Source organism: Eublepharis macularius, chromosome 10, assembly GCF_028583425.1.
Source record: "Eublepharis macularius isolate TG4126 chromosome 10, MPM_Emac_v1.0, whole genome shotgun sequence".
Taxonomy (NCBI): Eukaryota; Metazoa; Chordata; class Lepidosauria; order Squamata; family Eublepharidae; genus Eublepharis; species Eublepharis macularius.
This window is the reverse complement of record NC_072799.1, coordinates 63,295,974-63,309,251: the sequence shown is the minus strand read 5'-3', so window position 1 is coordinate 63,309,251 and position 13,278 is coordinate 63,295,974. Positions and strand designations below refer to the sequence as shown.

General features: G+C 40.6%; 1 protein-coding gene across 1 annotated transcript in view; it reads left to right on the top strand.

The window, feature by feature from the left end:
• FSTL5 (follistatin like 5) overlaps nucleotides 1-13,278 on the top strand; it is a 578,210-nt gene that overhangs the window by 59,073 nt on the left and 505,859 nt on the right. The gene's annotated exons all lie outside the window — the stretch shown is intronic.

The window sequence follows — 13,278 nt, the reverse complement described above, 5'->3', positions numbered from 1 at the left end:
GCAATGTGGCAACAGGTGGGGCATGTGGGCGAGTGTTTAATGCTCCTGCCTGCTTGCACCCTCTCTCCTGCTCTGTATTGGCTTCCTGACTGGTGTGGTTGTTTTTCGTTGTCACAACTTGCATGGGGCAGTTCCTGGGGCATTGGGCCAGATCTGTGGGGGGAAGACAGTGCTAGTTGGTTATCTCATCCCCATTTCAAGGGGTCCCCTTACGGGATAAGAGGGGAAAGCCAAGAGAGAGCATATCCAGCTTGGGGGCCATCGTCAAGCTTTGCCCTTGGGTGGCAGAGAGTTGCCAGGTCATGCCTGGCTAGGGGGCTCACATCACCTGCCATTCCGAGGATCCATGTCCTATGCAGTGTCAATGCTGTAATGGCTGTAATCAATTAAGTTGCGGCCTTTTATCCCAGAATCATGCATTTCTCATTCTGGAACCACATGCATTACTGCTTGCTCCTGCAATTGCAAATAACAAATATGGAGTCTTGCTGGTTAAAAGACCAAGACTTGAGAAGTTCATGTCTTAGCTAAAGGACATAACAATATACTACAGACAAAACCATTCCCGTAGTTGAATTGTGTATATCAAGAAATCAAAGACTGAAAAATGTCTTTAAAAAGTTATAAATATCTATGTGGCATTGTAAGAATATACTACATTTCTGGATGAAATCTTTCTGCACAGGAAAAATGTAAGACTGTCTACAGCCCCACCTTTTTAATGAAAGATTTGAGGGCCTGCCTGCTGATTACCTTTGTCACAGAGGAGCCTAGAAATTAAATAATCAGGTTGGTGGCTGATGTGGAAATTCTATATTCTGGACAGGAAAGCCCTGAGTTTGTCATTACTACATATTACAGAGGTGACAGGGAACACTCATTTAGAAAGGAGCGTCCCCTGATTTCTTTACATGATAATAATAAGGTGTAAGTTAGCCACAGTGCAGTGTGATACTTGAGGGGGTAAAGCAAAGACAAAAACTATGCAGAACTGCCAGCTGAGAGGGAAAGTGTTGGCTATTGCTGTCTGACTGAACCCAAATTCTCTGCGGTTTCAGTCCTTATGGCCTTGTTGTGCCAACTGGAGTGTGTGAAATAGAATATTTCCCCTAATATGGCTATTTTGGGAAACCTACCAAATACGAGGAAAAGTATGAAAAAAATACTTGTTTGTTCTTTCTTTGTTATGATTATTTGTCTTCCCCTCCTCCACTAGTGTTGTATGCTCTAAGCTTAGAAATAACAGACACTGATTCTCAAAAGACTGGAATGTTGAATGACTCATACCAAATACAGCGAAATCCTCCTTCCAGTTTCTCTACCCAGAGTGCCTTCCTTCTCTCTGTCCTGCATTATAACGTCTAGAATCAATAGCTTGCCGTTGGCTAGGGGGCCATCTAACATCAGGAATGCCTTGGTTATTTGAGAATATATGAGTCATAAGGGCCCACTTTCAGAAGGGTAGACATTAGAAGAAAGGCACATTTGGTCACTGTGTGTATCTGAATCACTGTAACGTGGAGGGGAGACATAGCTGAAAGAGAGAAGTAAACAAATGCACAGGGGCCTCAGTTAGTTTTAACTCTCATTTGCCATGCACTTTCTTTTCAGACATGCACTTCCACTCTAGTGTTTGCCGTGGAAACCTGCAGTGAACAAATGAGAATTCGTCTTTCCTACAATGTATAAAGTTGGCCCTGAGAGGTCAGGTTGCAGACTCTTAACAAATGTTGTAGAATGCAAAGTTGATTGTCTGCTTTCCCCATCTACTGCACCATTGTTAGGAGTCACATTTCATTTTAAAAAATCAGTATAACCTGACTCAATAAACTGGATTCCGATCCATCTTATGTTTCTGATCCCTCAGGGGACTACAGATGAGAAGGCTGGAATGTTATTTTTCATATCATACAGAATCACATAGCCAGGAAATAGAATTCACATTTTTATTTCTTTTTAAAAGGATGAACTCCTTTTAAGGATATTTTTTTATTAAAGGATATTTATTATTTTTTATTAAAGGATATTTTTATTAAAGGATATTTTTTTATCAAAAAGAAGAAAGTTCAGATACTCCTGACATATTACTTTTAAATTAAATGTTTATATACAAACCAGTAAGCATCAGTTAAAATGGTCCAAGTAGCCCGATAGTTACTGGACTTCCTTAAAAGCTCCCTCACCTGAGTTTCTGCCTGACAACAAAAATAGTTATAATTAACTGTTTTCTCACTTTTCACTCTCATAAAAGAACTTGAGAATGAGCTATCTGTCCGTCCATATGTTCTTACCTTCCCTGCTTCCAGGAGCACAGAGTGGTGTGCATGGTTCTCCCTTCTCATTTTGTCATTACAACAAACCTGTGAGGTAGGTTCAGCGGAGACCGGCCCAAGTCAGCTAATGATCTTCATGGCTGAATAGGGTCTTGAACCTGAATCTCCAGGTCTGACTGTCACTAACCAGTATACCATACTGTCTCCTGAGAAGGAACATAGGGAAGGGGAAGCTTGTTGTTTGAGAAGATTAACAAACCTGTGGATGTGGTTGATTCAGCAACATTCATGTACTTGAACTAACAAAAACTTTTGATATCAAAGGTCCCCGAGTAAACTTAGCAGTCATGGTATAAAGAAATGAGCTCTGGTGGGTAAAAAACTGGCTATAGCAAGCAGTAGGGTTTCACAGGGATTGCTGTTGGGACCAGTGTTATTTAATTTGTTCATACATGACCTGAAATTGGGAGTGAGCAGCAATGTGGCTTATTTTCTAACTGATAGCAAAATATTTAGGATGGCAACAACCAAAGCAGGTAGAGTGATGAACTCCAGACGAGATACACGGTGACAACATGACGAATGAGGTTCATTGTAAGCGTACAGTGACCTTTTTTTAAAAAAAAATCCTAACTTTAAATATATGCTGCTGGAATCCAAACTGGTGGTGACTGCCAAGGAAACAGATCTTAGGGTTGTGTTGAATAGATGCTGAAAATAGATGTGTGCACCACGTGTGAAAAAGGCAAGTGTGCACCACTTGTGAAAAAGGCAAAATTTGTGCTAGGCTTTATCAGCAAAGAGAATGAAAACAAAACAACCAGTATAGTTAATAGCCTTGAATAGATGCAGCTTCATTTGGAATACTGTGTATACTTCTGGGCATTATATCACAAAAAGGTTATTGTAGCACTGAAAATGGTGCATGAAATGGCAACCAAAATTTCATCATACTTTCTTTGAACCCTTAACATTCATCTAGTCTAGGACAGAAATCCATTGGTACAGCGTTAGAACAAAGGTAAGTGGTCACAGAATCTGGGAATTCTCATGTCTAAGTTCAAACATCATTGAAGAAATGTATGTGACTACAAGGAAAGGCATAAAGCTATGATCAAATCCAGTTAGATTTTTGCATGCTGTCCTTGATTCTTCAGTAGTTGAAACATTTAAGGCATTTGTAAGGACATACCCACTTGGGAGAGTCTTTGAATTGCTGCTGGCTGGTTGCAGATCATTTTTTAATAGTATTTCTCCCACCAGAAATACTTTTGGCATCCTCCAGAATTTTATGTTGATGCTATTAAGATTTGCATGCAATGTGTGATTTCCTTCAGTGAATCGGGCATGTGCTATGAGATTTCCAGATTCAAGAAAATGAGGTCAGAATTACCTCTGATCAGAATATTGAGAAGTCATTGTTATTTTATGCCACAGGCCATCAAATGTGTAATGTGCATAGATGTAGTGGAATACATATGTTAGAATTACTAGTAATCTTGATTCCTTTCTTCTGAGTTTTTTGAATACCTGACATTAGATTCCTGTTCAGAATATATTTGTTAATCTCCAGTATAGCATTGTCTCTCTGGTTATCAGTGAGGGGCGAGAAAATGGTTTTCCCTCCAAAACTGACTGGACTGACAACTTGAGGCTGCAATTTAGAATGTCCCCCCATAATTACACTTCTCTGATTGGTGTCTCAAAGGCCTTTGCTCTATACAGACCCATCTATCAAAATGACAGGATTTTGTTTTGCAAGTAAATGTAAGGAACTGGCTATTATCATCTATGTGCTATGAATATTTAGATGAGACAGAGAAGGGGTAGGGGAGCCTAGGATGGGTTCCTACATGTGATTGTGCTATGTACGAAATGAAGATTTGTTCATCACAAATAGTGGTGTACGGGGTAGAGATGCTATCCCAGTTTGTGAACCAAAGCTCTGAGTCTCTTGACCTTTCATAAACTGTGCAAACTGGAAGGGCTTTTTACTCAGCCAGTAGGGCTGTGCTGTAAGGGAATGGTTCAGAGAGAGGCTTTGGTAAAGGGATGGTGTCTGTAGTATTACTGCGTATTGTCTGTTGTTGTAAGTATGCTCCTACTGGGTGGTTTCTGCATTGTTTAATATGTCACATCAAATTACTTACGTTTTGTTTCACCAATGCATCTGTATTTCTGTATTCAAATTTATTCTTCATTTCAAAATTCTGCAATTCATACCCTGTTGTTTTGTTTATTGAATGTCCCACCTGTTGGTTGTATTGACTTACACTGTGTAATCCACCTTGAGCCTCATTGAGAAAGGCGAACTATAAAACAAATTGCTCACCTCAGAATTGATGTGAGAATTACAGACCCCCAAATTCTTCTCTGACTCAAATATAAAAATCTGAACCAATCTATTTAGTTTCAGGTGGGCAGCCATGTTGGTCTGTAGTAGAAGAGCAAGATTTGGGTCCAGTAGCACCTTAAAGGCCAACTAGATTTCCAGATTGTGAGCATTCAAGAGTTAAAGCTCTCTTTGTTGGATGCCAAAAGAGAATCTTTCCTCCTCTCTCCTACTTACCTGCTGTTGAATCATACAGTGGTTCTGGAGGAGAGAAGATGAGAGAAGGAAAGGCTCCCTCCCTCAGTATTCACTTTCCTTATTTCCCCTGAGTGCCTCAGTTGTGAACATTATTTTACTTTGGTTGTTTCCCGGAAGTCTGATGTCCAGTGTGAAGCATTCTGAGAACTATATTTCTCAGGGTGCTAGGGGAGGAGTAGGAAAGAGGAAAGAAGAAGGATGGAGGAAAATTGAGAGATTCTTCATTCCATTCAGTCAGCTGGCTATATGGCATACAAACTGTGGCTGCCACCAATGCCTGCTCATTGGTAACAAGTAAATTGTGGTGGTGAGTGAAGCTCACCAAACTCCATGAGTTGTCCTATGGGATGTCCTTGCCATCACTACGCATTTTCACTTTTACTTAGGTGCATACTGTGCCCCGCAGCAGACAAGTTAATTGACTGAAAAAATTAAGAAGTGTATAAAGATTCAGTTAGAAACATATATCTAGCCAATTTCGGCATAAATGCATTTAATCTGTGGTAGATTTACTATGTTGACAAATTGGTATTTCTCCTTATCCTTCCATATAAATTAATAATGAGTCATCCAACCTATCTATCTTAGTTAAAATTTTCATTTTTTTCCTAGTTAGGAGACTGCTGTACTGCAGATGAGGGAGAGCATATATTGCTTTGCAATATAACAGAAAGGTATACTTTATGCATTTGTCCTGAGGCAAAATAAAACACAAGATAGGGAACAGTGTTTAGTTAGGATGTGTGAAAGATGTTGCTCTTTTGTGAAGAAAGAGAAGTAAGCTTTGTATGGTACTTCAGATTTGACTTTACCATAAATATGTGAATTTCTTTTTTAGAAACCTTTTGGAAAAAAATCAATAAAAATCTTCTCTCTCTGCCAGAGAAACAAACAACTATCTACAGAAAGATTGCTTCCCTTTTAACATCAGAATGAAAGTCTCGGGAGATAAAACTCCCATTTTCAAGCTAGATGCTTTGCCTGTATCCCCCCAAGTAGGGAAAGCCAGACTGTTTTTAAAAGTTTATTTTCATTTACAGACAAGTGTTCCACGGATGAAAAAAAGTGGCCTCATGAGGATATCTTGTGCTGGTGGGCTGCTAGTTTTAATAGCTGAATAAACCCAGCTATCATAGGAAAATTAAGGCAAGAGAACTTTGAAGGGAGGATTAATTATTTCTTAATTTAGCTCTGTCTACTTCTTATACGGTAGGGTGTGGATTTAAGCAAAACACTAAGGCTCAGGGCAGATTGTAACACTTCTGATTCCTTAAGCAAAGTTAGAGATTGGGAGAGCCAGCAGGCTCCCTCTCTTAATATTAACCATTGTGTAGCATAATGTTGGCCTTGAGAGTAAAAATAGTTAGAGGGCTAGACTGAGACGTGGATAACTCAGGTCCAAATCTCCACTCTGCCATAAGAAGCTTGTTGGGTGATCTTGGACCAGTCACTTCCTCTCAGCCTAAGTTGCCTCACAGGGTTGTTATGAGCCTAAAATGGAAGAGGAGTGAATCCCCTTTGGGGTGATAAGTGAGGCAAAATATCTAAAACAAGTCAAGGGTTTAGTTTACATACCATAGCTAAAGTATTGACCTTGGTATGACTTAATGTGACTTTGGTTAATTCTGGAAATAACTCATCTGGGCAAGGAAGAGAGGGGCACTTTAGGTGAACTCTACGGGGTGGAGTGAACTACAGTTTAGTTAGAGTGGATCAGAGGGAAAGTAGTCATTCATTCATTCGTTCGTTCGTTCGTTCATTCGTTCAGTCAGTCAGTCAGTCAGTGTGATGTCTGTGTGCTGAGAGGAGACAGTTATTCTGTTATTCTGTGAATGACGTGCTAAGGGAAGAAGTCTGTGTGTTTTACCTTGTGGATGAAAGCAACCTATGTGGCAAGTGAAATAATTCCATGTTTTTCTCTTTGGGGGATATTTTTAGTCTACATGGCAACTGTCTGGAAGATTGGTCTTTGTGACTGGGTCTGTGGAGAAACATTTCAAGATGTATACCTGTCTTAAAACTATTACACTTATGATCTATTATGAAACCAATATGATTATAAATTACTCTGGAACCCATATCCATATGTTCTTATAAATTAACTCTTTCCTGGTTAAGCAAAACACTTCCTCATCTAACATAAAGGATCCCTTTTTAACTTCATAGCCACCTCCATATGCTGACCATTCAGTCATACTAGTATCAGTAGCTAAGATTTCCTATACAGCAAGTCAAACTTAGAGATAACTAAGGTTATTTGCCTTTGGAGGCAGTGAGAACCTTTTTGGAACACTAAGGAAATAACAACAACAACAACAACAACATTCGATTTATATACTGCCCTTCAGGACAACTTAATGCCCACTCAGAGCGGTTTACAAAGTATGCCGTTATTATCCCCACAACAAAACACCCTGTGAGGTGGGTGGGGCTGAGAGAGCTCCAGAGAACTGCGACTAGCCCAAGGTCACCCAGCTGGCTTCAAGTGGGGAATCAAACCTGGCTCTCCAGATTAGAGTCCCGCGCTCTTAAGCACTACACCAATCAGGAAGTCAGCAATATACAGGCAGTATAAAGGGGCAAAACTCCACAGGTGTTCAACATGTTATTAAGATATCTTTGTAGGTGCAGAGAAGCCCCTAAATGTCTCAAAGAATGATTTAATCACTTTTTTAGATTTCTCAATTTAAAGGTGCAAACATAGTGAACTAATAGCTTGCATAACTTATTTAACTGTCTGATTAGCTTCCTGTTTAGCTGTTGTTCTCCTAATCAATCAAAGTTACTGCTGCTAAAAAATCTATTTAATTTTTATGCAGGTAATGTTATAAACCATGATGGCACATCAGTTAAAATGATTTCTGTAGAATATAGAAACCTTCATTATCTTGTACACTGCAGTAATATTAAACTTTATTGACTAATTGTCCATTTCCTTTATACTAAAAAAGACTGTCATAGAAAGTGAACTTTCTGATAATATTGTGTGCTATATTCTAGACATGCTAATGTGCAGTTTTCTTTTTAAAAACTTTGGTATACTTTTTTCACTGCTTTATTCAAGATGGAAGTAAGGTGATGAGGAACTACAAAGAGAGAATTCTGCCAGGAACTTTGCTAATCTTGCTCACAGAATTGGCCTATCAGGTTCTAGCTGGTCATATTGTGCATCACACTTGGTATGTTTAGCATTACAGAGACACAGGTGGAGAAATTGTAAGGACTTGCAGAGGTCACTTCATTTTCTCCTGGATTCCCTTTAAAAAAAAAACAAAACACTATTTCCTCTTTTGTCCTCCTGGCAGCCACCATATCCACTCCCCTTTCCCTCCTTCATTCCCTTTTTCCCACTCACAGACCAATCTTTCTTCTATCTGCTCCCTGTCCATCTTCAACTTTATATATTATTTATTTATTTCTTCCCAATGGGGACCCAGAACTGCTTACATCATTTCTTCCATTTTATTCTCACAACAACCGTGTGAGTTAGATTAGGCTGAGATTGAATGGTCCAAGGTCCCCCAGCAAGCTTCCATGGCAGAGTGAGAATTTGAACCTGGGTTTCCCAGAACCGAAGCAGACACTTTAACCAACACAGCATACTGGTTCTCAGCTTTCCCTCTTTCCTTTTCAACTGGCAGCCTCTCCATGGGAAAAGAAACCAGGTTTTGAAAGCTTGCAATATTGTAGTTTCCTAGAAACCCCTACAGTGGAGGGTATCAATTTCTTGAAGGTACAAGTGCTGCTTCAACCCCGAAAGATGTGTCTTGTCTGTTCAGGATGGAGCCATATTAAAAATTAAATATTCCCATCCCCCCCCTACTCAGTAGGCCAGCCCTTGTCCAGCCTACCTGCCCAACTGCAGTATCACAGCTGCCACTCCACCCACCTAGCTCACACAGTGGTGGCTGTGTGTGTGTGTGTCTGTGGAGGATCTTGTACCCCTTCCCCCATCTGCCTGCCTGGCTCAAGCAGTGGGTGGGGGGGGGCAGTGGTGACAGCTCCTGCTTGCCTTTTCCCACTCACCCCACCTGGCTACTTGGCTAAAGTGGGCTGGGGGTGCAGCAGCTCCTGTTCCTGCTCCGCTGTCCTGAGCTGGTACCCCAGCTGCCTTCTGGTGCAGTAGCTCAGCTGGCTCCTCCTCCCTTCCTTGCTAATTCTTCAGTTTTGTGGGTGAATTTACCCCCCTCCATTAAAAAAAGAACCTTTTTGTACTTTTCTGCAAACCTGAGGGTTTCCCTAGGTTTCTTGAAATCCTCTTCTCTCTACATGGCTCCAATGCACAGTTTTAAGTATCTGCAGATGAGGCTGTGCTGATCATTAGATATATTGATAATTACATATATTCATGTTCCTGTGCAGTGTACCACTTCACAGGTTTTGTTGAGTCTCCTACCTGTATATACAGTAATTTGTATACTGTAAACAGATCCTGTAAAGAGGTGCATTGAAAGAGAGAACAAAAGCAGACTGATCTTTCCTTGCTTGTCTTCAGAAACACAGACCAAGCTACTGGCGTTCAAAGATGAGAGTGACTGAAACTTATCCAAGCACTTGTAACAAAAGGCTTGTCTCTCTGGATTGGGCCCTGCCCTGCCCATGAAGTCTGAGAGCCAAGCTACAAGTGACACCTTACACAGGTTGGACACTTGTCAGCTTCCCTCAAGTTTTGATGGGAAAGGTAGGTGTCCTGGTTTTACAGCTTGGTTCTCCATTACAGCTGCACGACCAGGATGCCTACATTTCCCATCAAAACTTGAGGGAAGCTGACAAGTGTCCAACCTGTGTCAGGCGTCACTTGTAGCTTAGCTCTAAGTTAGAATGTGTTGGAGTGATTTTATCTGTACAGTGTATTGTAATATGTCAGTGTGGGCTGTACATATTGCTAACTCCAGATTGGTTGGGGCTGAAAGTAGTAAGCCTTTAGCTACTTTGAACAGTTCCACTGGATGAGACAGTTCAGATGAAATTCGTCTGGAGAAAAAAGCTGCCTTTGCCAGTCTCACCACTGTGGCATAAGCATCCAAACTTTCCCCATATCCTGCTAATTAAAATAAGGCTGCAGTTCAGTTCATAGGGATTTATTTCTGAGCAAACATTTCTGGAATGGGTTGTATATCTTATGGCACTTGAGTGCTTATTATGAAACAGAGCACCCAAGAAAACCTAAATTGCTTTTGTGCCTCAGACTTTCAGGGTCTTGCTAGACAGTATGTTTCTACATGGGCACGCACTGGTTCTAACATGCTCCTTGCAGTCAGCTGAAGGGAACTGCTTCTCCTTCTCCATCTTCTTCTTTTTAAAAGAGAGAGCTCAAGCAAGCTCAGAATGGCACCCAAGGGGAGGGAATTTTCCTGCTTTCTCCCAAAGCCCTTTTCCTGCACCAAGACAGCATGTGGTGGGGGAGTTGTTTTGCTGACTTTGCTGCTACATGTGGAGAATCTGTGCACAGATTCTCCACATGGAGCTGCAAAGTCAGTGAAATAACTCTCATACACAGTTTTCATGCCAGAAAATGGCATTAGGGGAGGGTAGGAGTTTTTCCTCCCCCTGCGGCGGTGTTTTGAGCTTATTTGAGTGAGACAGATGCAAAGTATCGTGTACAGGCTGTTCACTGAAGCTGTTTTAAAAATCAGTCAGAGGAGTCACTCAGAGTTTCTTCAGTGTCAAAGAAATGTCATAGTTTATCATCTTGAAATACCTTTGACTTCATAAAAAAACCTATCCCATTATTTGCTGTTAAAAGGTTGAATCTAGACTACATTTTCCAGTGACAGAATGGAATTTTCTTGTATCCTCTCTCCCCCTGCAGCCCATAGATCTCATTTGAATGCTTTTCCTGGAACATAGGGGACTTTGAGGAATGAAATGAGGGGGTCTACAGCTGAAAGGAAGGATCAGTGAAAATTGCCAGCTTAGTCTTGATCCAACTTAAAATGTTGGCATTCAGGCTGAATGTGGGAGGCTAAAGTGGCATTCCTGCTAAACTGGGAGCAGGTGTAGGTAGCAAACAAGGAGGGAGTTTAGCGTCATATCATTATCCTTTATCCGCTAAATAAGCTTCTGTCATGCTTAAATCTAGTTCCTATGTAAATTGTTTCAATATTTATCTCTAGAAAATGGAACTCTGCCTCCTTTTCTTCCCTTTCAAAAGAGTTGAGTAGAAAAAGAACAAACAAGGCATGGTGACAGGAGATCCGTGAACAAATATTCCAATACTTTTGTAACTATAAATCACAATTATTCCCCCATCTTACCACCGAATTAGGGCATTTCCCCCCTCAATACCATGTTTACCATCCCTGCAGTGATTTGCCCCAATTGGGGAAAAAAAGGAGCCATTCAAACCATTCATGTTTTTCTTCGTAGGACAAATAGCAGCCTTGGTGGGAGAGAGACAGAGAATGGCAAAATAGTTGGGAGTAAAAAGTTAACCTCTCCTCATGACTTGCCACGGCCCAAGTTAAAATTGAGTTTCCCTACTGCAGCAGTTAACAGTTAAAAACTGACCCAAAGATACTTCTTTATCCTATTTGTACTTCATTTATTCCTTTTGCAATGGGAGCGGCTGCTGTAAGACTTTTTAGTTTCTCACAGATGTCAGACAATGACTTTGATAACTTCTTTTATCTCCCACTGTTAGTTGGAGACCTCTCTGCGCGTGTGTAGCATTTTTCAATATATATTGGATCCTAGACTTTATCTAAGGAGCCTCAGGTATTAATTGATGTAGAAATGCAATTAAGCCTTCTGTTTTCTGGGCCATCTGGGACCCCTGCAAATGTACATTTTCATTGCGTGACTGGTTTCCCAAATAAGCAGTCTAGAGGTGAGTGATGTACTTTCGTTGGTTGCTTTTAACACTCCTGTAGTAAGTTTAGCCATTTTTATTCCTTGCTCCATAAACTCTCCTCCATCCAGAACTAGCAGCTGGGCTCTTAGATTCGTGTGGGATTTTAGTGTAAGAAGTAAACCTTGCTGACTGGCTTGTTTAGTATCAAATTTAACACCACCTTTCTTTCAGTAAAGAATGGATATTGTTCCTGTTGGAGCTAGTAAAATAATGTTTTAAAAAGAACTTTGTCCTTTGACTGTACAAACCATTCAATTTATTATGTCTTTTCCACTTGAAGAATATTGTAGTGTGTAGGAGCTGCAAAAGCAGCTTTCAAATATTGAGTAAGCAATCTACAAATAGGGTTCTTGCCTTAATCACTGTTCTTTTTCTTTCCTCTTGCTTGCAAGCTTTTACTGAATCTGGAAAACAGCAGTTTATTAGGGGGAGGACATGTGTCCCACGTATAATTGGCTTTATGTATAATTTCCCTGGAATTATTACTATTTGTCTTGCCACATCCTCTGGCCTGTGTGTAAGTTGCATATTTGGAATAGTTATGAATTAGTCATATTTTAGGAGCTGAGTCTTATGATCAGCAGAAAAGTTACTGGGTTAGATCCAAAGATGCTCTTCCATACTCAAGAGTCTTCCCATTGGAGAAGGCATCTTCTGTATATGGATTGGAATAACTCTTTGGTTCCAGTTCTAGAGTTTGAATCCAACTTAGTATGAACAGAATCTAGCCGTTTATGTTACTGTGATCTCAAAACTAGATTTCTGCTATGTGCTGTACATGAGTCTGTCCTCTAAAACAATTTGGAAGCTTCAGTTTGTCCATGCAGCAGCTTGTCATTGACTGGAGTTAGTTGGACTGCCCATATGATGGCAGTGTTATAGAAGCTTTTCTAGTAACCTGTTTGTTTCTGGATCCAATGCAAGCTGCTAGTTTTGATCTTTAAATCCCTTTGTCATCTGGATCCTGTGTACTTGAAGGACCCCATCTGAGTGTGAATGGACCTTGGGAAAGCAACCTTGGGATCAAAGTGGATAGCTCAATGAAAATGTCAACCCAGTGTGCCACAGCAGTGAAAAGGGCAAACTCTATGCCCAAGATTAGGGGTGTGTATTTTGAGTTTCCGATTCAGGTTTTTAACCCTAATCGAGCCCAATTTGGGTAGATTTGGTATTTCTGAATCGGCCCCACCATTGCTGAGCCGATTCAGAAATAGCGAAGCAAAGCTTTCTTAAAGCTTTGGAGCATTTTGGAATGCTTTGGGCAGCAGCAGCTGCACTTCTTTTGCCATTTGCAAACAGCAAGAAAAGTGCTGCTTTGAGCTTCCTGCCTGTTTTTACCCAATGAGAGGAGGGGAGAAGGGGATTGTAGTGATTGTAGTGATTGGGTAAAAAAGGCAGTGGGGTGGGAAGCCAGTTGAAAGCCATTTATACTTTATACTGAAGCGCACACCCCTAGTCACCATATTTCAAAAAAGACATTGCAGAGACAGAAAAAGTACAGAAGAAGGCAATCAAGATGATTAAGGCATTGGAGCACCTTTTCTATGAGGAAAGGCTGAAGA